Raw genomic sequence first — 26,821 nt, forward strand, 5'->3', positions numbered from 1 at the left:
ACGGAAGATACGACATGAAATCCACGACTTGCTTTGCCAAACTAGCCATGAGATGTGTTCAGGTGGAACACTCTTTTAGACCAAGCGTGAGTGAGGTAGTGGCAAAGCTTAAAGAGGCTCTCAAACTCGAGTATATTATAGCTTCTGTTTCAGTTTCAGAGGAGATTGGCATCGAAATCTGGGTGGAGTCGAGTAAACGTAGAGGAATGGAGTGGAGTGATAACAGCTCCAACATTCCACTAGTAGGAAGATAAAGTAGCACGCTTTGGATATGGATTGAAGGATAAGGGTGAGCCACGGGAATCTAAGGCTTATGGTTCAGAGGTGATAATCGAGCTTATATGAAAATTGAAATTTGTTACTATGGATCGCCATACTTTGTTGCCTTCCATGTTAAAATATAGATTTTATGGATTTTTTCCACCGTCCTATTCACGTAATTAGTATAAAAAAGGGATTTTAGTATTTAATGCACATACAATATGGTGTTGATTTCCACACATAAACTCGCAGGCATGTATATCTGTCAAAATACAATATGAAATATAAAATATTTTGGGTTGTGAATAGACACATTCCAATAAAAATTTCGCACAAATTTGATACTCAGCAAAATATGATGTTTATAAAATACATGATTATTTAATGTAAATATAACTCAATGGCACCTATTTTTTTAAAATCAACGGTCAACCTGTACTAGTTTAAAAATTTGCAGGGACAAAATTTCCAGTGCAGTTTACATATTAGTAGGTTATACTTTATAAGTTTACATATTAGTAGGTTATACTTTATAGGTTTTGGGAGGTTTTGTTTATTTATTTTCCAATTTATAGGTTTTGGGAGGTTTTGTTTATTTATTTTCCAATTTGATTGGTTTAAAATTGGGCATAGAATCTCAAATTTGAATTCTAAATATTCTAGACAATTTTCAGATATTGAATCCATATCTATATTCAAAACGCCAATTTAAAGATATTGAATCCATATCTATATTCAAAACGCCAATTTAAAAGGGAAAAAAAAAAAACACCAAGCCTATTCGCTGGCTGAAAACTCCAGAAACAAATAAATATTAAACCATGACTATTATTAGTATCATTGATGAGAATAAAGGTATCCACATCAAACTGTCATCTTGTACAGATTTTAACATTTGCATCGTTGGCATTTCCAACTCACTTTACGTCATAGCAGCCTAGGGTGGAATAAGGGTATTTGGTATTTTATAATGTAGAGGGATGTTTATAGCTAGACTGTTTAGAAGTTGTCTAAAAACATGAAGGAATTACTCGGACAGTCAAAAGTGGTCAAAATTTCAGCAATTTTTTTTTTTTTTTAATTTTGCAGTATCAGTGTTTGAATCTTTTTTGTGATGGTGGAAATGGATTCAACACCATCAAAACCAGTAAGGCACCCAAAATATTGAAATTTGATAGCTATAACTTGGATTTAGAAAAATTCCTACTAAATTTTATCAAAATATAGTAAGAATTTTCATGATTTTCAGTCAAGTTAGACTATGACAATTGTTTATATTACATTTATTTCTGTATATTACCTTTGTCCTGTTAGCTAGGAGTAATCCAATTTTTGGGTAATCAGGGAACCATTCAAAGTTGATAAGTTTATGTATTTTGAAATTGGAAAGAGTTTCTAAATTAAACAAGGGCTGTGAGCAGCATTAGTCCCTGCCGGAACTGAAATCCTTACATAAGTGTACCAAAGCCTAACTTTTTAATACGAAAATACAACTTCAAAACTGAAATCCTTATACAAGTGTGCCAAAACCTAAATTTGTAATACGAAAATACAACTTCAAAACTAAAATTTTTATATAAGTATGCCGAAGCCTAAATTTAGTGTCAATCACTTTGAGAGTTTGTTGAAGAATCTTGCTGCCAACACCTTTCTAATAAGTCTGCAAGTTTTGCTGCCAGCGCCTTTCTAATAAGCCTGCATCACTGTGGAAAGACTCAAGAAACCCAGAAATGAGAAAATATGTTTCGTATCATAAATTAAGGAAAGTGATATTTTCCCAGAGAGAGCCGAAGTTACACGTGCTACATGCCATATATATAACATATATTATAAATTTATATGAGTTTCAATATGTTAATATAAGCATTATCTAGCCTAGCAACATATGTTCGGTTGTTGCCATTACTCAATATGAAAAGCCTAACTTTCTAATACGAAAATACAACTTCAAAACTGAAATCCTTATGTAAGTGTGCCAAGGCCTAAATTTGTAATACGAAAATACAACTTCACAACTGAAATCTTTATATAAGTATGCCAAAGCCTAAATTTAGTGTCAACCACTTAGAGAGTTTGTTGAAGAATCTTGCTGCCAACACCTTTCTAATCAGTCTGCAAGTTTTGCTGCCAACACCTTTCTAATAAGCCTGCATCGCCGTGGAAAGACTCAATAAACCCAGAAATGAGAAAATATGTTTCGTATCATAAATCAAGGAAAGTGATATTTTCCCAGAGAGAGCCGAAGTTACACGTGCTACATGCCATATATATAACATATATTATAAATTTATATGAGTTTCAATAGGTTAATATAAGTATTATCTAGCCTAGCAACGTATGTTCGGTTGTTGCCATTACTCAATACTCAATATGAATTATTCTGTAGACATAGCTAATTATAAAATCTAATTATTTTATCGACCTAGCTAATTATAAAATCTATTGATAATACGGTTACAACAGTATTCAAGCAAATCTTACATATGTTGAGATATTAAGTTCCTCATCGTAGGTTTTGTTCTTGATCGCTAATTATTAAAAATTACTTCACTTTAGCGTGGCTGATTGTTTTACGGGACCATTTGTTTACAAAACTCGAATTATATGCACGATATCAAATTTTAATGTTTTTTGGGTTTTGTTTTTTCATTTTTTTAATATGCGCATCATTCACGGAAACATATTCTGGCCACCTGGCCAACTCACAATGTGAAAGGTTGTCCGCATCAACTTGTTGGCTGGCACATATCTAGACCAGAGCCATTATTGATTTAAAAAGATAAACCACGCGTCTATTTATTAAACCACGTGTTCACGGTTGGTACTAGAAGGCTTTGATGAGTGAATCAAAGATATGGGCCTAGGTTTTGCTCTGTTATTCTTTAACCCTAACTGCAAGCTATCAAAGAGAGCCATGAAAATAGTGTCGTCAGTCAATAAGACTATTGTGTGAGTGGCTCGCTACCTAAGGAAATTTGTAGCATTTCTCGCAAACCAGAGGAAACATACAACTACATCTGATTCTCTGATCCCTGTTATTTATCCAGGTGATGTGCATTATTTCTTTGGCCTAATCAACTTGTTGATTGGAAAGGGAAGCAAGGTGGTTGTTCCCGCTAGCAGTAATGGCAGTCAAGCATGTTGAGATTTAGCTTGTCCACACCTATTCTTTGGCTACTTTCACTTTCATTAGCCTCAGAGTGCTATGCCTTCTCCTATGTGTGCTATGAAAAAACGATTTCCATAAGCTAGTACAAGGACATATATTGCTATGTTGTCATTGCTTTTGATCATGGTGTCAGAAGTTTGGGTCTAGTAAGCTCGTGGTGTGGAAAGCGCATGCCCAATGGGCACAAACAACAAACACAGACGCATTGCATTGACTAGCTTGCGCGAGTATAAAAATGATCTCAGGCCATCACCGGAAATAAGTGGGTTTTGCATGATGAGATATTATAGGAAAGAAGGGCTAAATTTAAGCTAGAGAATCAGGTAGATTAGATTTTTTCATGGAACAACAGACGATGATTCAAGTGGCAACTTGACAACTTGGTAGAATATATTTCAGTCCCTATGATCTGGGCTGTTTGGGAAAGTATGACTGTCGAGCCTCCTAAAAGGAATCAAAGGAATCCAACTTGATCTGTTACAATGGAACCTAAGTTTCAGGTATCATTTGAGTAAAACTAAAAAGAATATGTTCAAGAATTATTTTGTGTAAAGGTTCAAGAAGCAAATTGTTTTTATTTTGAGCTACATAAACTTAACCGTCATTGTAGATTCAATTATTTGCATCAGTTGTTTGCCAATATTTGATTTCAAAATACTTCCCAAATCTACAATCAAAATGAATAACAAAGTTTTATATTCTTCAATGTTATCCCTGGAATTAGACAACACCTTTCAAAAATAAAATTTGATAGATGGTCTTGCCTCTCTTCCTATCCTTTAATTTCCAGGCATACAAAATTGCAGGGATACAAAATTCTAGGGATTCTTTAAATACTTACCGAAAAAGCAATCTTATAACAACGCTCCAAAATTTCTCCGAAGAAGCGAAACCACCTCCACATAATCTTTAAGTAACCTTCAGACATGAACAACTTCTCTGTAGAGAAATCAACACCCCTTGTCTTCATAGAGTAGCAGTATGAATGAATTTGGAGATAGCGGTTGTAGGCCTTTGCATCCATGGTGATAATGAAAAAAAATTCAGCAATTCTTGTGTCCCTTCACCCACAATGAAGCTCTCCCGGAATAGATCAATCGTGGTATTTGGCAATGAAGCTCTCCCGGAATAGATCAATCATGGTATTTGGCTCAGCCCAAGCCACATTCAAGATTGTGACGACATGTGGAGGAGGTAGGTGTTGAGGCTGTAGGTGGCGAGACAGGTTTTGTGGTGACACGATAGGCTGCAACATAATTAGAGGCAACAAAAAAACTTTGGATATAGAGGTGCTAGCTAAAAACTTTGGATATGTTATGGACGGAGAACTTTGTTTTGTTGGATTAAAAAAAAACTTTGGATAAAGTCACATTAGCCATTGTAATGTTGCTTGGAGGCCTATGACTTCTACAATAAGAGGTCCATTCGAAACGTTTGGTTAAATTTCACTGAGACGATATGGCCACCCAAAAAGTTTGTTTAAATTTGAGTAACGTGCTTAGTCAACCTAAATTAATAGGCGGTCAACGTCCTATCAAACGCTATAGTCCCTGTTATGCCGGAGGCAGGGACTAATAATTGGAATAATTACTCTATATTTTTTATTTTTTTAATCTCAATCATCAAACATTAAAATAGCATGAAAATCCACGACAATTATAAGTAGCGACACTTTGGCGAGGTTTGTGTGTAGTCTATAAGTATTGGACGCAGAGGAAAAGGATCTGAAATTCACTAGGTATATTTATCCTCTGCAATTTATGCCGCTGAACATGCAAATACCAATGGGTTATTGCTAAAATTTGATGTCTGCTATGTGAAACTTAAATGAGAGAGATTTGGATTTTCTGTTTGCGGCATCATCCCTTCAAATTTTAATGTCTGTCAGTGGACTTTCTGTGTAGCATCCACGAAATATACGATTTTATTGATTTATTTTCAGAGAATTTTTCATCACAAGGGCTCATGTGATTTTCTTTTGTTTCATTTGAGGCTCTATGGATTGGAACCAACATTTCAAATAAAAATGAGTCAAGGATTTGCACATCTTATTGATTTCTGGTTTTGAATGTGTAAGATGGATGTAATTTTTCTTTTTTTCAAAACAAAATGTCATTTAGGGCTTTAAAATAGCTCCGGAAGTTCAGGCAAAAATTGCCAAAAATAATAAAGTGTTTTAAAATTAAGGAAATTGAAAGAAATAATGGTGGGGTCCAAGTGGAATAGGCGAGTAGCCACCAATATCCACTTGGATCACCCAACCAAAGTCGTCACCTAAGCAGAGAGGCAATGCTTATATTTCTTATCAAAGTTTAGTATGACCATTAAGTAATTATTAGGCAAGTTGAACAAAACAATATATGCTTTAAGTAGGAAGGCACAACTTGCATCCTGGAGGAGGAGGATGAGTTCAAATATAGGTTTAAAAATTTGAAAGATAATATAAAAAAGGGATTATAAAAGGATCCCAAATCTTTGAATGTCACAACATGGTGGAGGATGATAAAATTAGGTAGTTTTAGATGGAGAATGGGATTTCATACTTATGACAATCACATTTATCTGAACAATATGTCTAAGCTTCATAAGGAACTTTTGAGGGAGTGTCACGATTTTCCTTTGGCTAACTACCAAGGAAACAAGAGTAATGTCATTATTGAAGTGAGGCAAATATTGGAAACATATGAAGTGAGGCATTGAAGAATACATGCATGCCTATTTCATGTGCAAATAGGACAAGGAAGACACCAAAATTCAAGCTATTCTACTAAAATATTTGTTGTGCTAGAGACCTTGGGAAAGTGTCTAAATGGACTTCATAAAAAAAATATTTTTCACATGGATATAATAGGCACATGATGGTTGTTGATAATTTTTCCAAGTATTCCATATTCATGCCAATAAAGGTGCCTTGTGTTGCAAGGGAAGTTGGAAAGTTTTTATTTAGAATTTTATAAAGTACTAGGCTTTCCCATTTAACATTGTGTCAATCATAAACACAAGGTTCATAGTTTCTCAAGATTTTTTGAACTAGGTTGCTAATGAGTTTGAGATATGCTTTATAGACCAATGGAAAAATAAAACATATCCATTTTGTTTTAGAGAGTAGTACTTCAAGCACTCTGTACGTGCCTTCAACCACTCTTTGTCAGCAAAGAAATCAAATTGGCTAGATTTTTTTGGATGTAGCTCAGTTGAAATACAACATATATAAGAGTTTCATGATGGGCTATAGTCAATTTTAGTGGGAAAATAGGTACCAAGTATTGACAACACATACCATTTTTGTAATGCTACTAAGATGTAACCCATTAGCCATGGAGTTCATGAAAGGATGGTAAGACAAATTGAAGATTCCTCAAGTTTAGTTGAAAAATATTTTATAGAGGATGAAGCATTGGGATGATTATTTTGATGTTCATGACTTAGTCTTATTAAAGTTTGGCACATAGAAGTTAAAGTCACCAATTGGCATGTTTGATGCTTTGTTGTGGCAATATGAATGACTATTCAAAGTACTTGAGAATACTATAATTGCACTTATATATTAGAGCTTCCAAACTACATGAGAGCTCACTATTTAGTTTTCTATGTTAGTCGCTTGAAGCCTGGTAGGATTTATGAATAAAATCCTAAAAGAAGTGTGCCATCATGAGACCTTGTATTGATTGTAGATAAGCCAATGCTAGAAATGGATATTCCATTGATTATATATAGCCATGTGAAACTTTTTGGTAGTAATAAATTAAGGCATGAGTATATTGTTGGTTGGAAGGATAAATGTAAAGAGGATACAAATTGGGAAAGGAAAGAGGCATTGTGGCAATATGAGAACAATAGTTGAGAATTTTATAAGTGAATTTTCTAAGTAGTTAGAATGTATTAGTTGAACATTATCGAGATGACAAGAAGTTTAGTGTGGGAGGATGTAACCACTTCTTGAGCAGAAATAAGTGCACTATTAAGGTCACAGTGAAGGGTTGACATAGAAGTTGACAATACAAACTATTTCTTGCATAATAAAATGGATAGAGTCATGAGTCATCCATGATGTCTTTACACAGGTTTAGAATGCTTTGGGTGAAAGTCCAATGTGTGAATCTAAGTGGTGATAATCCCATATCCTATGAAATTCCCATTGAATTAGTTGAGACACAACCAAAAGCCTTAGTGCACTTGGGTGAAATTTAGAATAAATGGATGCACATAGGAATGGTTAGATAAATGTACTAGATAAGGACAAATGAACTAGGAAAATTAGCACTACCTAGGCAATTCTAACACGATTTGGAATGACGCAATGGGTGATAAATGGAAAATTCACCAAAGTGATGACAAATGGCACTTAGGAAAACATTTGATGAATGGGCCTGTGAATGCACAATGAGCTCATATAAAAGTAGATCACCTTAAAGTGATAATGCATAAATTTCATGAGTGATAGGTCATTGAGGAGTTCTACTATCATTCGAAGTTCATGGTTTGTGAATACTAGGATGCTAGACATTGGTTACTTGACAAAACAAGGAAACAAGACTAGTAGGAGGTAGAGGAAAACAAGACCAATAGGAGCAAGGCTTACAATTGCTTCACAATATATTGTTCTCCTTTGTCATTATAGTTTGTAAATGAGACTAAGATTCATGAAGGCTTCATATTGTTGACCAATATCTTATCACTTTCATTCATAAAACGAGTAACTTTTATGATTGTGAAAAATAGGGTAAATATATTGTAGGTTTTAGGGATGATGTGGGGCATGGGGGATTTTATAGGTATTAGGAAGTATCAAAAGGGATATTTAATAAATATATGAAATTTCATTTTTTAAATTTATGTGATCATTATTATTTCGCTGCAAACAAGTTTACGGAGCCATATCACATTCATAATAATTTTTAATCAACATTTAGAACCAACAACTATGGTTCATATTCATGATGAAAAAGAGAAATGTGAAAGACTGATTCACCAAGTTTTGTAATAAAAAGGCGACAATAAACCCTAGAAAATTCTAAATTTTATTATCAATTAGAAACTTAAAATATATTGATAATTAATGTTATTGGTAATTATTGTTATAAAAATTATATAGGTTTTATTAATGATAGGAATCTAAATTATGTGTGTGTGTGTGTGTGTGTGTTGTGTATTTGATGTTTGTAAATATTTGTTGATTAATTAGTTATAATGTGTCAAAAGGAATAACTAATATCATTTATTATATGATAAGTCTAAATATGGGTTTACATTATTAAAGTAATATAAAATATTATTAATAATGTGATAAATTCAGGAGTCTTGAGAGGTGGGGAGTGGAGGTTTTAGAGAGATTAATTTAGATGTCAAAGTAGGAATCCAGTTCTCACTTATAGTCCATCCTTCATCTCTATAAAGTTATTAGTGTTATGGATCTGATATGAAAATATAAGACAATGCAAATAAACCCATAAATAACAAGCTTTGAATAGATAGAAATGCTTCACTTTATTAATATCAAACCCTTAAGGTAGGGAAACACCATATATTCACTTCTTAAGGAAGGAGAACACTCCACAAGCCATATACCTGTTCATATAATAATCCTTGACATCACTCAATGTGGAGTCTCTAGCCTCTATATAGGCCTCATTCATACAATACCATGGGTCATTACCATGGTTCCCTCAATGCCATCTATCTAATACCACGAGCCCATTACATTATTACTAACTACTTGTGGTCCCTTACATGATACGGGTTAACCACCTTATTTATTACTATGGCCCATCCCATTATTACATTATTCCCTTGGGTACCTCCCTTTGTACCCCATATTATCCCCCCTAGGTACACTACATTCCACCCCCCTTAACATAACATCTACTTAAAAGAGTAGTCCACTGATATCATGCACGTGCATCTAGCCATCCAAGAGAAAGGTGAACCCTCGATCCAACTGGTGCTTCACTCGCTTGAGATGGAAGTTGGCTGTGGCAGCTCTTCTGTGTTGATGTGTAGTAGGTGGATCGTGCTCCTCTCTATCTATCATATGGGGGTTGTTGTCCTTGTGGCTAATTCATTGCCATCTTGTTGGTTGTTTTCTTGCGGGGTGATGTGGGTGGTGATATGCTGAAGTTTTAACCAATAGTGGAGCCTGAGTGGTATCTGGTACATGTTGTGGTGCCTGTTGTTGTTTCTTATCTTCCAATATTACTTCAACCACTGAGTCCTCATCTGATGTATCAGTACCTGTAACCTTTTCTGCTTCAACCTCTGTTTGTGTTTGATTGTCGATCATCAAAGGCTCATCATCTGATGTGTAAGTGTCATTAGAGCTTTGTGCTTCTGCCTCCATAGTCTTTGCTTGGGTCTTAATGGAAATATCTTGTAATGTAATTTTATTCTTTTTATACCAGAGCTTCAGGAATTTCTTTTGCACATTAATATTAACAGTACCCACAAATTCCATCCAAGGATATCTAAAACAACATCCATGTTATCCACATCTGAAGTGTAAAAATCACAATGCAACACATACTTATCCATTGAAAGCTTCAAATATTTATAAACTTGCACATCCTCATCCTTAACCTGTGTGTTTTCAATGTGTTTTGTTGGCACTTGTAATTTTTTTGCCAAGTTGACATTTATGAGATTTTGCTTGCAACTCAGATTTATAGACACAATGATTTTCTCCTTCTGAATTAATCCATGAACCTACAATAAGGAGACACCAGTAGAAAATAACCCCTTACATGTCTCATTCTCCTTTTTTCTAGCACGAGACCATTTGTCCAAAAGGAGTTTTTCAAATTCTTTATCTGAAATTTCAGACTACTGCGTGCTGTAAATTGACTTCCACCATCTGTAAGCCTCATCTTGGAAACCAAGCGATAATAAAATTTTCCATTGTTTCCCATATGTGATCTTTTGATTCTGTATGAATTTTTCAATAGTAGGGCTATCATCTTTTCCTGTAAAAAACATCTTGCTAGATGGCACAAAAAAAAATCACTTACTTGGCGAAAATTTAAAGTGGCCACAGTTTAGTCAATATTGCTCAGAATCCCTATTATGACTTGTTTTCGGAAATGAAACAACCATTATGCATCTTCTCATGTGGTAAAAATCCTAATCTAGGCACTGGAATTTCCTATTCATGCTGCCACTATCCTGCCATCATAAAAATTTGCTGAAAAAATAACTGATTTTAAATCAGTGATATCTCCCTCATCCGGACTCCGATTCGACTGATTTTTTTTTTGAATTTGGGTATTTTTTCACACATAATCTAGATCTGCAATTCGATTCTATAGATTTTGCACCAGAACGTACAGATCTGTGCTGCAAACTTGCTGCCCCAAAAAATGTTTACAACGTCATTGATTTTTAAATCAGCAAGATCTCCTTCATCCGGACTTCGATTTGGGCGATTTTTTTTCAAACTAAGTATTTTTTCACCAAAAACCCAAATATGTAATTATATTCTTCAGGTTTCCCCCCAAAACATACAGATCTGATCTACAAATCTTCCGCCCCGAAAAATGTCTGCAACACCACTGATTTTTAGATCAATGATATCTCCTTCATTCAGACTCCAATTCAACTGATTTTTTTTTTTGAACTTGGGTATTTTTTCACAAAGTGTCTAGATCTGAAATTAGATTTTACAGATTTTTCCCCAAAACGTACAGATATGATCTGCAAACTTGCCTCCCCAGAAAGTTCTTGTAAAATAAAAAAAAAAATCTCCACTTTTGCCCAAGAAAGTGCTTTGATACCACGTGTTATAGATCTGATATGAAAATATAAGACAATGTAAATAAACCCATAAATAACAAGATTTGAATAGATAGAAATGCTTCATTTTATTAATATCAAACCCTTAAGGTAGGGAAACACCATACATTTACTCCCTAGGGAAGGAGAACACTCCACAAGCCATATACCTGTTTATACAATAATCCTTGACATCCCTCAATGTGGAGGCTCTAGCCTCTATATAGGCCTCATACATACAATACCATGGGTCATTACCATGGTTCCCTCAATACCATCTATCTAATACCATGAGCCCATTACATTATTACTAACTACTTGTGGTCTCTTACATGATACGGGTTAACCACCTTATTTATTACTATGGCTTATCCCATTATTACATTATTCTCTTGGGTACCTCACTTTGTACCCCATATTATCCCCCCTAAGTACACTACAATTAGGGTGCTTACTGATTTCTATGGAATATATGGTAAATAGGGGCTTACTGATTTCTTGTTTGCAACTAAATATATGAAATATATGGTAGAAATAGGGGCTTTATATTTAGAAATATGTATTTCGATGGGGGGTTCAATAGAATAATTTTGGGACGAATTTTTCAATTTCTTCACAAAAATAGAGATATTCTTCAGTATCCCACAAATGCACCTATTATGTCATAGGTTCACTAAGTGGAGACACGATGGGTATATTGGCCATGTTCCTTTGTTATACTTGCAGCATTCTTTATATAATAATGTGTTAAGGAAATTGCCTTGGGTGCCCACCCATGTTTTAAGCACCATGGTTGTTTTATTACTATTGGATGTTACTATTCCTTGTATGTTTGTAGTGGTATGTTATAATATTAGCTAAGCATAATTTTTGATGGGATGAATTAATGTTGTGGTTGGATATATGCCCAGTGTTGGATAAATTAGGGTTTCTTGGACTTAGCTTGTATATGTTTATTGTAGTCTAAAGAAAATTTATGGGTGGTCACTAAGTGAAGAGATTCAGTGTCATTGCAGTTCATGTAAGTTGGTGAAGCCATTATAGTCAAGAAAACATAGTGTTGCACAACTAGATATGATGACAAGAAAAAAAATTGAATTAGTCTCTTAAGTCTATGACAACAACATTGAACGAAACTTTGTCTTTTCTTATATTGCACCCACTTTGCAGATTGTTAATGCGTCCTTTCCATTATTTTACATCTTAACTAAAAAGAAGGATACCTTTAGTTACTTGCGCAAGTTTTTGATATTATTTCCTTAATATGATTCTCATTGGTTGTTTCCTTGTGCCATGCTTAATTGACAATTTCTGATGTAGTGAGATAACAATTGTTAAATGTCATATTATGTGTTTCCAAAGAGCCAATGATTTAATTTTCCACAATATAGTTGTCTTGGTTACCTTGAAGGTTTCCATAAGGTACCTAACCATGATTGACAATGGTGTGAACATCTATCTTGTTTTCATCAAATCCATTTCATTATCTCTATTCTTCAATCATTACCTAAAACAAATACTTTGAAAATTTTACTTCGAACTTGGTGGAATTAACTACTAATGAAAACAACTTCATGTCATTGTGCATGATTCATATTAAATACAATAGGCAATAGATCCAACTTAGGTTGATTACAAATTCAACATGTCTAACTTAGATTGTTTGCAACTAGTCCTTGTCCTTGTCCTCCTCTTCATTTTCCTCATATCATATATGATAAAAACTAATCAATCAATGCACGTGTTGAATAATAATGAGAATTATTGTGTTCCATCATAAGCATTCATTGATAATTATTGGGATAGAGATGAATCTATTCAAAGCATAATGTCATCAAATAAATAAGGCAATCCAAATATTAATAAATTCCTATGGACAAGCATTTGCACAAATAATTATACAAGGTTTCTTTGACCCTAAAATGATAGGTGAACTTTTATAATACTACACTAGAAAACAATTTTAGGCTAAACAAGTCCTATACAACATTTTGATCAGATTAGAGTTGGTACAAATATCATTTTCAATATCTGTATAAATTAAGTTCTGATGACTTTTCATTATGAATTGAGCTTTTCAATACACACAAATAATATTGTTTATGGATATATTATTTTAAACAAAGCTTTATATACAGTTTTTATTTTTAAATGAAATTCAATATTGCAAGTTGTTATATTATGAATACAACATGGAGTTCCTATATTAATAATACATTACAAATATTAGAATAGTTGGAATTTTGAATAATGGTGAATTTTCATAAGTTTTGATGTACATATATATATATATATATATATATAAGTCTTGGTGTGATGCTCCATAAGCTATAAGTTGTTTCTCAATGTGACAATGTTGAATTATGAGTGCATTTTATTGTTGGTCATGTTTACGTAATTTTTTATGTTTATGGAGGAGAAGCATTGGTCAACATGACCATTTGTTAAATTTTTCTTTTGGTTTTTGGTAGTTCAGTGCATTGTTTTGTTATTAGCGTGGATTTAGTAGCTAAAAGCATATCACAATCTTCAAGAAACTATGCTGCTTAGTTGGTAGGTTGCAATGCCCTTAATCAATAAGAATCACTACCATGAATAATCTATTCACAAGTTTCATGATGTTAGCTACATGACATTTGAACCAAGGATAACATCTAAGTTGTAATGACTGGTATTTTGAAGTAATTTCCATAGGAGTATAAAACATCCCCAACTTTTACTGAAATAATAGTGAATGACTAACTAATGAGGGAGCAAAAGTTGTTTGGGAAATGTAGAATAATAAATTGTTAATTATGATGATAATAATAGAGTAAATGACCAAATGATTTTATACATGGTATATCTACTTTCATGTATAATATCAAGAGATTTACATTACAATATATAATTTGTTCTTTGCAAACTATGGAAATTAATGATGATGTAAGGTTACCATGTTGTACTTTCGGAATAGGGTTACACCACACATATATGATATTGTGATTATTCATACATGAATGCAAGAGACACATGATAAGCCCAAAAAATAAGATAGAAATATTAGTTTACATAAATTACCTTAACCCCACCATAAAGATCAAACAAGTTACAAATGAATCCCCTTCAGAAGTTAATTTTTTCCCATATGTACGACCACATCTTTCATGAATGATCTCAAAAGATGGAAGATTTAGGGAAGAGGAACAGATCGAGGTGTTCCCTTAATAGCAAAATCTCTGAGAACAATTTTCAAGCATAGGTCAAAAAATTCAATAAATATACATGGGAAATGAGGAAGTTGTTATGGGTAGTTTAAAGACCATAGTTTTGAGAAATAACATGTTTTTTTAAAGTGAAATTTAAAATAGAAAATATATCATTCAAATCTTCTGTAATAAAAACATGTTAAAATGTCCCTAATAAAATTTGGTATATTTCATGTAAATTTTTATTATAAATACCATTAATTATTTTTTAAATTTTTTAATCACTTAAAATATATAATTTTTAAATTAAAAAAATATCATTAAAAAAATCACATTTAATAAATAATTTTATTATACTTTATAAATAGTTTAAAACAAGTTCCAAAATCAGATCAAACGCATTACCACCGAAAACCAATAACTCAAAGGAATAATCGTATACCACATAAAACGAGGACTAATAAAGTTAAGGAGGATTTATGATACAACAAACACTCTTCACTCCGGGTTAATATTTAATAGAAAAAATATTCTATCCTACCCTGTTAAGATAAATGAGGACTTTAGAAAGAAAAAAATAAAATAAAATAATGGGCCTACTAAATAACAAAGGATGAGTTGAAATATGTATTCATTATCACATAAGGATAAGGATTGAAAAGCGACAAAGTGGTAGAGATAGTGGACGTTCATTATCACACAAAAAGCAAAGATGGGATAACGTTGTATGCAAAATTTGCGTTCCATCCTTTCCCTTATTTTCCAAATTAGACAGATCACAAAAGCACGGAGGAAAAACCTTGACTTTGTTAACTTTATTGTCCAAATTAGACAAGTCCGACACAAATTAGACAGATCACACACAAATTAGACAGATCACAAAAGCATGGAGGAAAAACCTTGACCTTTTTAACTCTATTGTCCAAAAAACTTGACACTGTTCTCTACATTTTTGTTTAAAAATAAAGGGAATCCATGAAACCACTATGTTAAAATCTCTAACTAGTCCTTTCCTTTATGGTATGTCTCCTATTATGAATATGCTGCCAGGGTGGTTTCCACAATCTGGAAACATTGCAATGAAATACAATGTGGATAGTAATTTGAACTTGCCCACGAATACTAGTTTAGTGCTTTAAAATTCCTGGAAAATTGTTATGTTTAGCGTTGGTATACAATAGCATCGTTAGGCAAATTCTAGTATTGCAATGAAACTTCTCAAATCTCATTATGCTAGGAAATGTCCACTAATATATTACAATTTTAGCAATTTTAGCTTCATTTTGTATTCAAACGGTCCGCTTTTCAGCTTTGCGGTGCTTATATTAGTTATATTAGTTATGTAAGGGGATATCTGCCTTGCTGTGGTGTTGTTTTCAAGTAGACTAAGACGTATATCAATTTGATGCAGTTGCTAATAAAAGAATGTATGAATATTTGAAAATCATTATTTTGTAGGGTAGAATGTATATGTTAATATTTATAATTTTGTGATTGTGTTAATGGTTGTTCTCTAGTTTACTATGGTATAGGTTCTATAATGAATTGTTTAACATGTATCACTTTGATCGCGGTTACCCGCAGAGGCAAACAGGATGTCTTTGTTGGTAGCAAGGCTGTGACCAGCGCAGTAAGCCAAGGAAGGTGCATGAAGGGTTCTAACACACAGAAGGTGGAATGAGTGTGCCCCTTGGAAACCTGTGGAAACACAAAGCTTGGAAGGGAACACACAAGAAAGGACACATTGCAAGCTAGAAGGGAGGTGAACCAACAATCGAAAGTGATGGTTAAACCAATAGCACATATCAACAAGATTCGTACATATATATATATATATAGAAAGAGTCCATACATACATGCGTAAGCAAACATATACATATATCGTTAGTGCAATCAAGACAATTGAAACACAATAACAAAATATGCATGAAATGTGTTGGCTCTGTTAGATTAAAAATTAAAGATCCAATCATACAATACAACCATGACCAACCACTATTTCCAACAGCGGAACGTTACAGTCATCGTCGCCTGCTCCTCCAAAGAGATGTACTAGCTTTGCACTGTGGAGAAGCCAAGGCTCGTTACAATACACTCCAAGCTTTCTCTAAGATACTCCTATCAGAAAGTTGGCCACCAAAATCCCTTACAATGAGTTATGAGGTTCTATAAATAGCAAAGGGTGGAGTGGCCCTTGAAATTCCCCTTTGTGACTCTTCACCTACCCTCATGACTCTTCAACTACTACATGGCTGATACATTCGACCATCGACACTTGGTCTTTCACTTTTATAAGACGTTACATTACAATATGTGCATGTACCCATGCGAGACAACATAGGCTTGAGAAAGCCATGAAAGACACTACTATGACACAGAAAACTATGGGAAGACAAACTCTTTGACATCTTTGCGATGATCGACGGTGGCGAACTCATGCCAAGCTTGGTAGTCCATTCTGGTGTCGACGTGCTCAATGGTGACATATTGCTGAAAGTGAACTCTTGCCTCCATTTCATCCAAGTACATTGATTTGGAACCTCTATCCAACTCGTCTACTAACATGTGCATCATGGTCTTGAGTGCAACTGGGCTAGCAACATACTTATGCATAGTATGTGCGCTGATTTCCAAGTCTATGCTGGTGGCTACATGCATCACCTCGTCGAAGTACATGTGCAACTCCATTTAGACTTGGTTCTTTGAATTCGCTTTGGTGAGCATACCAATAGATGGGATCGTGTGCACGCACACAATGACGTCCAAGCTTCTGTACACCCGTGCATGCGAAGCCTGCAAACTGGTGATGAGTTGTGGGAGTTCCTTATAGTTCTGGATCTAACTCCGAATGCATGCCTTCAACTCTACCACCTTGGGTTTCATCATCTTTGGTAAATGTAATGGGGCTCCTTTGTATCTCATTTTCCATATTTGCATGTTGTCAAAAGAACTATCTAGATTTCATAAGATGCATGCTCTCCTAGCACAGTACTGTTGCCAACCATTGAGATGGACAACTGCCTTATGCACGGTACCAAATCTGGAATACAACATCCACATGATTGTATCAAGGGACGATACTTCATCCATTATCGCTCTCTTCAACTTTGCTCTGGCGGATCATGTGAGTTGTTCTCCTCCCTGCTTGGCCAATTATAACTCAGCCATTCATTCATTCACTGGTATCAAGAATCGGAAACTCGAGTTGGTGGCTTTGGCATATGCTCTGGTATCATCGGCCAATGTTATTGGATGCTTGCGCATATCATATATGATCACTCATTCTGAAAACTACACAAGAGGTGTGAACATCGAGAGTGTGCAATTTGCGTGATTGCACAACTCTGTTGCAACTCGTCGAAAGCTATGTTGTGCATCTCTGATTCCGGATTAACTTCAACGATATTGTGTCTTCTTGATCCCTTGGGACTTGGTCTTCTTCCCGATCTGGTGAAGTTGGTGGGGTGACCTCTTCGTTATGAGGCACGGGGTTTGTATCTTGATCTAACTTTGGCTGCACCACATCTGTATCCATTTGCTCTAGCATCTATTCAATCTCTTCAACTAAGTCCTACTCCTATGACTGCTCACCATGTTTTCTTTGTGCCAGCTACTCGGATGAGTCTATAACTTGTACGGGCACAGTTTCTTTAATCTCTGCATGTTGTTCCTCCTGTTGTGTCTATCCCTGCTACACTTCCTTCTCTCCTCTGGGAAACTCTTGTTCTTCCCGGAATTGTTGCTTCAACTCTTGCAACTCCTTTTCTGCTTCCTCCATCCTCCATTTATCTCTTTGCCTTTGCGTGTTCCTCTTGTCGCGCTGTCACCTCTTAGACTCAATCTCCAAAGCTTCTTTCATCATAAGTGGATCTTCTTTGAACTTACGGCTTTGTTCTACCTCTACATTATCATCAACCTTTCTCTTGCCTTTGTTGCACACAAGTCTATTACCTTTTGTTGTTGTTGATGATTGTGCTCTCCTAGATGCTGCTTCGCGCTATTTCGCTAACCATTCCACAGCAATGCCTACCGCTTCATTGAGCCTCGAGAAGTTGTACCGATATCTCCATTGGTCTTCCACAGCCTAATGACATGCCTCGTGGATCCAAGTAAATTTCACTCTCTCATAGTGGTCCTTTACATAATAGTGCGGGTCATACAGATTGAAACTTCTGGTGTCGAAAATAAATCTTTTGAACTCTTCTGTCTCGGCATCAACATGCTTGAGATTTCATATCTCATACAACTTGATTCGCAAAGGAAGAGCGGGCCAAGGTTCCTTCTTCTTCCTATGCAGTCTAGCTGACAACCCTATCGATATGTGATACGACACTTCTTGCATGACAAGCTTGTCCAAGGAAAACTTTGGTAAAACATGTGGAGGCTTCTTCGTGTTGTACATTTGTATGAAGGTGCCAAGGGGTGAGGCATACTAATATTCCATGTCGATCAATGCCTCCATTGCTACCTGCGACATGCAAGGTGGATATTTCTCAAATATCATTTTGTACACCCGATCACAAAGTGGTGTGACAACTGTGTGATGAATCTGTGGAAGCTACATTCGAAGAACAATTTGCAATAAGTGTGCACAGTGGTTTCCGAAGGTGTCCATGCCCACTTCAAACTTGGGAACTACTAACGGGCATAGATTGCATCCAGTGTGTATGCAGACATGTATATCTATGCTTGCTGACCTTTGGGCAGATGGCGGGCTCCTGTCACTTGTTCCTTCAGCCAGAGAGCCAACATGTCAGACCAGTTGCATGGCCTTCCTTCGCTAGCTAGTTGGTTTAACACAATCACCCAGCTCTACAGGAAGGTATCTGTTCTCTCTTGGTTGTATAAGAGGCATGAAAAGATGACCAAGTACTAATATGCTTTACGCAGTATCTTCGTCTTGTAAACCAGGTTCGGTGTTGTCTTGAACTTGGTTGGATCTTTCACCCAACTCTTCAATATATTTGTGGAGTTTGCATTGTTGCGTGCATTGAAGGGTTTCTCCATTGTGATCACTGACTATAGCAAGTGAGACATCTCTTGATAGTCCTTCACCCTAAAGGTAGCAAGCTTTGTCCCACTGACACTATTCAACATAATCATCTTAGGATTAGTCTATGAGACAATCCAATGTATCATGTTCGTGCATGGAAACATGAGATACCTGCATGCAATCCGGTACAAGCCAGACTTGTGGATGTTGACATAGACCCTGTGATCTTATAGATCTTCTTCAAATGTGCCTGATAATGTGTTGTTGATGTCCTACCATTTCAACTTGATGTCTTTGTCTATGAACAGCTTGGTGTCTTCGTAAACGGGCAAGCCCATAAACACTTGTTTAACTACATCTCCAGTTTCACTTCTAACGGTGTCCTTTGACCCTGCTCTCTTGGAGGCCATTGTACCTGTACTGTTGAGGGACGGATGAACACCTTCTATTCCTGGGGACATAGTGACACTCATGGCAAGCAATCTGTCAGTTAAAATACAAAACAAATTTGAGGACAGACATGCAACATACCTGGGTGGCCAGTAGTAAAGACTGCACAATTTTAACCGGGAGGTTGGGAGACTAGCTACCAAAACTATGCAAGGCATATTCTAGGTTGTTAGGGGGCTGACTGACTGCTAGAACTACACAATGCACAATTCAGTCTGCCTAGTGAGGGCTGAAACTACGAAGTGCACAATTTCAGTCAACAAGGTCAGGCATGGCCATAGATTCTGCATGTCGCAATTTTTTAGGTCAGCAGGGCATTGCCTCCCAGAATTGTGCAATGTAAGCTTGGAGGTCAGTGTTGGGTAGGTCTGCGCCATTTCTAGAGCAGAGGTAGAGCCTTCACTTCCAGAAATGCACATTTTTTTCCGGGTGAGGCAAAGTTTGGGCCAAGGTAGCCAAAACTCGCTAATGGGTGACTGAAAACATGAATAAGTTTGAATGCATGGTGAGACTAAATGTAAGCAAGCGTGAATGATCATGCATGCAAAGACTGAATGCAAGATTCAGAAAACAGGAACGCATGCATGTGTGTGAAACGAGTCGCCACAATGACAATCGTTAGTGCAAAAATAGTGCCATGCGTGCGACAATAGTTAGATGCAAACAAAAACTGAAATGGTCCTTCTACAAGCTAATATACATTAAAATGACATCAGGGATTAAAAAAAACTAAGACAACATTCATACAAAGTGAAATATAAAAAGCGACAAAAAAGCAACAAATGACATGAAAAGAAAACTTACTCAGAAAAAGATGAGTTGAATGTGTTAAAGACTCCTAGATGCAAAGTGGGATGTCAAAGCAACATTATTGATGTAAGGAATGAGCTCTGCAGTGTCGAATAAATAAGTTTGAGGCTTACGACGCGCATGCCACAAATCTAGGAAATAATGACACTTAGAGGGAAGTTTCTAAAATGATCTAAAATGATCTCTAAAATTTAGGGATGCTTTTTTCCATGTTGCTTTTGCTATTTCAGGAAAAATAAGCCCATGCATGCAAATTAAGATTTCTCAATCCCTGAGAGAATCGGTCATCCTGATGGCACATACAATAGTCTGCAAGCCTGGGAAAGGGATTTGCATAGTTTTTTAACTGAGTAGGGTTGGTTGTCCCTCACACATTAGATAATTACTATGGTCAGTATATCACTGCCTCCTAGAATTGCGCAATTTTTGGGTTGAAGCCCAGTCACTAGCTAGATTGTATAGTTTTTTGAGGGAAGGCTTCCTATTTGGATTGTGCAATTCTAGAGCCTAGCAGGATTGCGTAATTTTTGGAGGGAAGGCTGATTCTGACGCAGACTTAAACCTGCAATACCCAGAATCGCATTCTTCTCCACTTTAATATGAATACATCAAAACTGTCCATATAAAAATTCTGATTGCTGGCAATTTCATACACTAATTTGGAAGCTTAAATTGAATCTTCGGTACTCATGATTCAACATACATTGAAATCATATTTCAATTTCAACAAAATTGTAACCGTGTCAACCTTTTGCAATAATACCATGCAATTTGCTTTAAACTTACCTCACTGTCCCTTTCTTATATTTTGCTGTCTGCACACTGATTCCATTAAACAGCTTATACCCATTTCAAATTCATCACAATAGTTTCGAATCTGATCGAACCGCCCCTTAATTTAAATTGCAAATAGTCAACCCTTAACTGTATTCATAAATTGTGTTGAATGCACTTACCAACAGAATCTTATGAGGATTCTTACGCTCAGATCCAGTAGATCGAACAAACCAAATATATTTGCAATCACCATCTTTGTACGGCTTCAATTGCACAATGCGCCCATCATACAATAAAACAAAATGCGACTGACTTCGATTAAACCTTTCACGCAAACATATCACAGCAAGAATTTGACGCTGTAACAATTATATCAACCCTCACAGCAACCAATCGATGTCAATTCTTTACACAACGTTTCAACTCTGCTTGCAAAACAACATCGATAACAGATTTAGAACAAAGTTACCTTCTGCACGCAGCGTCTGACAAATGGGCCATCGCTTAACGCTGGGTTGCCAGACTCAATTAACAACAACAATCAATTAGTTTGATTGACAATTCTTGGTATCACACATCACCCTGCAGACACATAACGACTGGTCAAACCTTCAGTATATTTGATTTCTCTAATTCTGAACCAGAGAATTCGTGCTTTGCAGCCCTTTCAGCTCACAACATTTGGTTTCATATCTGATGCCATGGTCAGGCAAATTATCCAATAAGTAGTTACATTCGATCACAGTGTAATCTCCTTTCTTGAAATGGAATGTCAGAGCAGAAAAGCCCGAATTCAAAGAGCGTTTGTCGTGAAAGCAGACGTTCAGGCCGACACTAGAACCATTGACCCATCGAACATGAATCAATGAACCCAATACTTTTTCCACAGTATCATAAGCAATCTGTGCAGAAAAATGATATCAATCAGCAATCTGTGGCAGAAAATGATATTAATCGGCGTTCATAAATTGCGATTGGCAGCCCACTACAAGTGTCAATTGCGACTCCAGCGCCGAGGCGATGATTACAAACAGATCCGACTCCAATTCAAAACAATTTTATAAACCTTGCGTCCACACCCTTTGTTAACTGAATGTGATAATTGAAATCTCCTCTTCGATCCGATCCAACGGTGTTATCGGATCCAATTTGCAATACAAAACATCAGATGTGTTTATAAATCCACTCAGGAATTCACCAAGTATCTTTGCGCCGAGTTTCCGTATTAAAAACCTTTACAGCTCGCAGCTTTAATCTATGCCACGTTTGTATTAACAAAATAACACCTGGAAAACTATCATTCCAACCAATTTCCAAAGAAGCCAATTATCGAATAACACAGGCTCATATATAACAATGCATACAATTTCCAAAACAAACATAGATCGAGTTCTTAAATCAATTGTGCAGACATTATCACACAATATCATCAATTGTCATTTGATTTGGGCCAAATACCATTACGCTCCTAATACCCAAATAAAACAGAACTTCATTTATTTTCTAAATTATTCCAGAATTATGAATTTTAATCCACAGCTATATTCACACTCAAATCTGAGCTTTCGCTCAAAAACTCCTCACCCCTATTTAACACTGTCGCTCTACTCTCTTTTTTTAAAATGATGGAGATTGCACATATCTAAGTTAACCATCTCCTCCACATTTGGAGGAATAAATTCTACTTTTAGAATTCACATCCTATCCTAATCTAAACAACTAGACTACTTGGCTTGATCTCCACGCAGGGAGGATCCTTTGCCATTTATTTCTAATTTCTGCTCAAAATTAAGCCACTCTTAACTAAATACATTTAATTGAAATTAATACAAGATTAACAACCAAATCTTCCTTCAACTTGTATTAGCCACAACATGTGACCATTCCATCACATTGCTGGCTAGGTCTAGATGCTCCTGCATCAGACTCCCAAAGTTTAAATTAACCATGATCTCCTGATCATACATTTCTGGTTTGCGTCCTCCTGGATCCCATACTTGATTTGATAGTCTATTCTTGATTACTGCTGCCGTTGTTTGTCCTTCAAGTCTTTCGCCTTTGTGCTGCAATGCCTCACTATCTGCTGATGTCCTTTTCACATACCTTGCTGCTGTTTTACTTACTTTAATTTGCAATCCTTCATTCCTTACTGGCTTCCTCATCAAAAGATTCAACTTATACAAATGTGCTATCTCATCTGGAAGTTTTCTCAAAAGTTCTGCACCATCTTTACTGACTGCATTGTTCGCAATAGCTGTCTTTAATCCTCCTTCACTCTGGCTTTCTTCAATATCAATGATGTTCAATGACTCAGTGTTTCCCTTGAATTCAAAAATTCTTTTGCCATTCTCCTTAGTCTGCATATGACTAGGAGTAGTCATTCCTCCAACAGTCTTCAATAACTGTTTATCTTTCCTTAAGTCAATGTGACCTGCAAACACACAACAACCTTTAGTTTTCAAAATACAATACCTTCGATTTTGTTTTGATGCTTCAAGCACCAATCCTCCACCATAGATCTTTTGGATTTCAGTGGATCCTTCTTGTACTACCGGACCAATTTCTGGTTCTTCATTCTGCTGCCAGCGTCTATACTCCTGCAATTTAATGTCTTCCTCAAATTCATTCTCATGTAGCTGATCATTCCTTCCAAATTTCGGGTTACTTTCATCTTCATATTGCTGAGTTAATATTTCTGTCTCCTTCATGTCTCTGAGAACATAACTCCTTTGTTGCTCCTGATCTTTCATCTCACCTTCAAATAATCGCTGCTCGATTTCTCTGATTTCAGCATTATATTTATTAATGTTGTTTTCCGCACCTTTTCCTCCATCAGGTTTTGTAAGCTTTGTTTCTCCTTTGGGTTCCTCGAGTAATCTTTCCAAGAATTCTATCTCCTTGTAAAATCTCCCCAGTAGATCATCACAATTTTCCTTCTCAACTTCATTCTTTTCTTGGCAATCCTCCTGAGTTGACCTGTTTTCTACATCATCATATGGCAAGCATCTTTCATTAATTCCATTAAACAAATTCATCGGTTTACCTTCTTGTAGTCCCACCATGGAATTGTCTTTAGACTGCTGATCTATATCAACCTCATCTGACTGTTTCATACCAAACAGGATTTCATCTATGAACTCCTTCTGTTGCAAATGATCAACACCTTCTTCTTCTAAAAAGGATTCTTCATCATACTTTACCTCAAGAGTTTCATTCTTGGTTGTGACAATTTCATTCGACTGTGCATCATCCTCTGTATATCCTGCAAACATACACAAACTGTAAGAATCAAAATCACAAGGCTTCATTGCTTCATCTGCTTCCTTGGTCAACATATCTTCGAATTGTTCTGAACTCTGCCAATAATCCATGAGATCTTCAGCTGACCTCTCATTATCCTCTTCTCCCAACATCTCACCCTGTTTTGGTCTGCAAATGGAAACTTCCAATTCTACCTCTGCTTCTCTGAGTTTCTCTGATTCCTCTTGAGCACTCAATATCTGCTCAATCTTTTTCAATTCTTCTACTATCTCTGACTTCACTTGCTGATTTCTCCTTTCTCGTAGCCTTGGCCACTTTACTCTTTTCCTCATGGTCCAAACACTTTTCTGCAGCATCTTCATCAATACCCCAATCTGGAAATCTATCTCAGATTTCTCTCGGTCAAACTCTTCTTGATTGATCCTCATGCCATTTGCTTTGGCATCTTCCTTTCTGCTGTGGCTTCCTTGTGAACTTCTGCTATGACTATCTATAGTCATTTCCTGCTCCTCTCTTTCCGTGAGCTCTTCGCACCTCTGCATCAAGCCTCTGCAACAGTAAGTCCTCCTTACTGCAATCTTACCTCACTAAGCTCTCCTCACTCAGTCTTTTGGTAAGCACGATCCACTATCTGGAATCTTCTCCTGAGCAACACCTTTGCTCTCTCTAGGCTTCTGCAATCTCTCACCCTCTCTTTCGAAGACACTTCAATTGTCCTCTCTGTCCAATCTCTTGTTGGATTCTACAGGTTCACTGCCACTCCTAAGGACTTTCCTTATTCTGCTTTTAAGAACGCATCAGGTTCTTCTCTCTCGGCTTTTCTTGATTTATATTGCTGCAGTATTCACTTTTTCTGATGCTGTCACCTCTGCTTTGAATAGATTTCCTCACAGCTGCAATCTCGTACTAAACTTCATTCAGAAAACAAACTTATTCAGTTTCAACAGAGCCAAGCTCTGATACCAAAAATGACGCAGACTTAAACCTGCAATACCCAGAATCGCATTCTTCTCCACTTTAATATGAATACATCAAAACTGTCCATATAAAAATTCTGATTGCTGGCAGTTTCATACACTAATTTGGAAGCTTAAATTGAATCTTCGGTACTCATGATTCAACATACATTGAAATCATATTTCAATTTCAACAAAATTGTAACCGTGTCACCCTTTTGCAATAATACCATGCAATTTGCTTTAAACTTACCTCACTGTCCCTTTCTTATATTTCGCTGTCTGCACACTGATTCCATTAAACAGCTTATACCCATTTCAAATTCATCACAATAGTTTCGAATCTGATCGAACCGCCCCTTAATTTAAATTGCAAATAGTCAACCCTTAACTGTATTCATAAATTGTGTTGAATGCACTTACCAACAGAATCTTATGAGGATTCTTACGCTCAGATCTAGTAGATCGAACAAACCAAATATATTTGCAATCACCATCTCTGTACGGCTTCAATTGCACAATGCGCCCATCATACAATAAAACAAAATGCGCCTGACTTCGATTAAACCTTTCACGCAAACATATCACAGCAAGAATTTGATGCTGTAACAATTATATCAACCCTCACAGCAACCAATCGATGTCAATTCTTTACACAACGTTTCAACTCTGCTTGCAAAACAACATCGATAACAGATTTAGAACAAAGTTACCTTCTGCACGCAGCGTCTGACAAATGGGCCATCGCTTAACGCTGGGTTGCCAGACTCAATTAACAACAATAATCAATTAGTTTGATTGACAATTCTTGGTATCACACATCACCCTGTAGACACATAACGACTGGTCAAACCTTCAGTATATTTGATTTCTCTAATTCTGAACCAGAGAATTCGTGCTTTGCAGCCCTTTTAGCTCACAACATTTGGTTTCATATCTGATGCCATGGTCAGGCAAATTATCCAATAAGTAGTTACATTCGATCACAGTGTAATCTCCTTTCTTGAAATGGAATATCAGAGCAGAAAAGCCTGAATTCAAAGAGCGTTTGTCGTGAAAGCAGACGTTCAGGCCGACACTAGAACCATTGACCCATCGAACATGAATCAATGAACCCAATACTTTTTCCACAGTATCATAAGCAATTTGTGCAGAAAAATGATATCAGTCAGCAATCTGTGGCAGAAAATGATAT

Source organism: Pinus tabuliformis, chromosome 3_1, assembly GCF_031772625.1.
Source record: "Pinus tabuliformis cultivar Carrire ecotype Pingquan chromosome 3_1, CPIR1, whole genome shotgun sequence".
NCBI classification, from domain to species: domain Eukaryota; kingdom Viridiplantae; phylum Streptophyta; class Pinopsida; order Pinales; family Pinaceae; genus Pinus; species Pinus tabuliformis.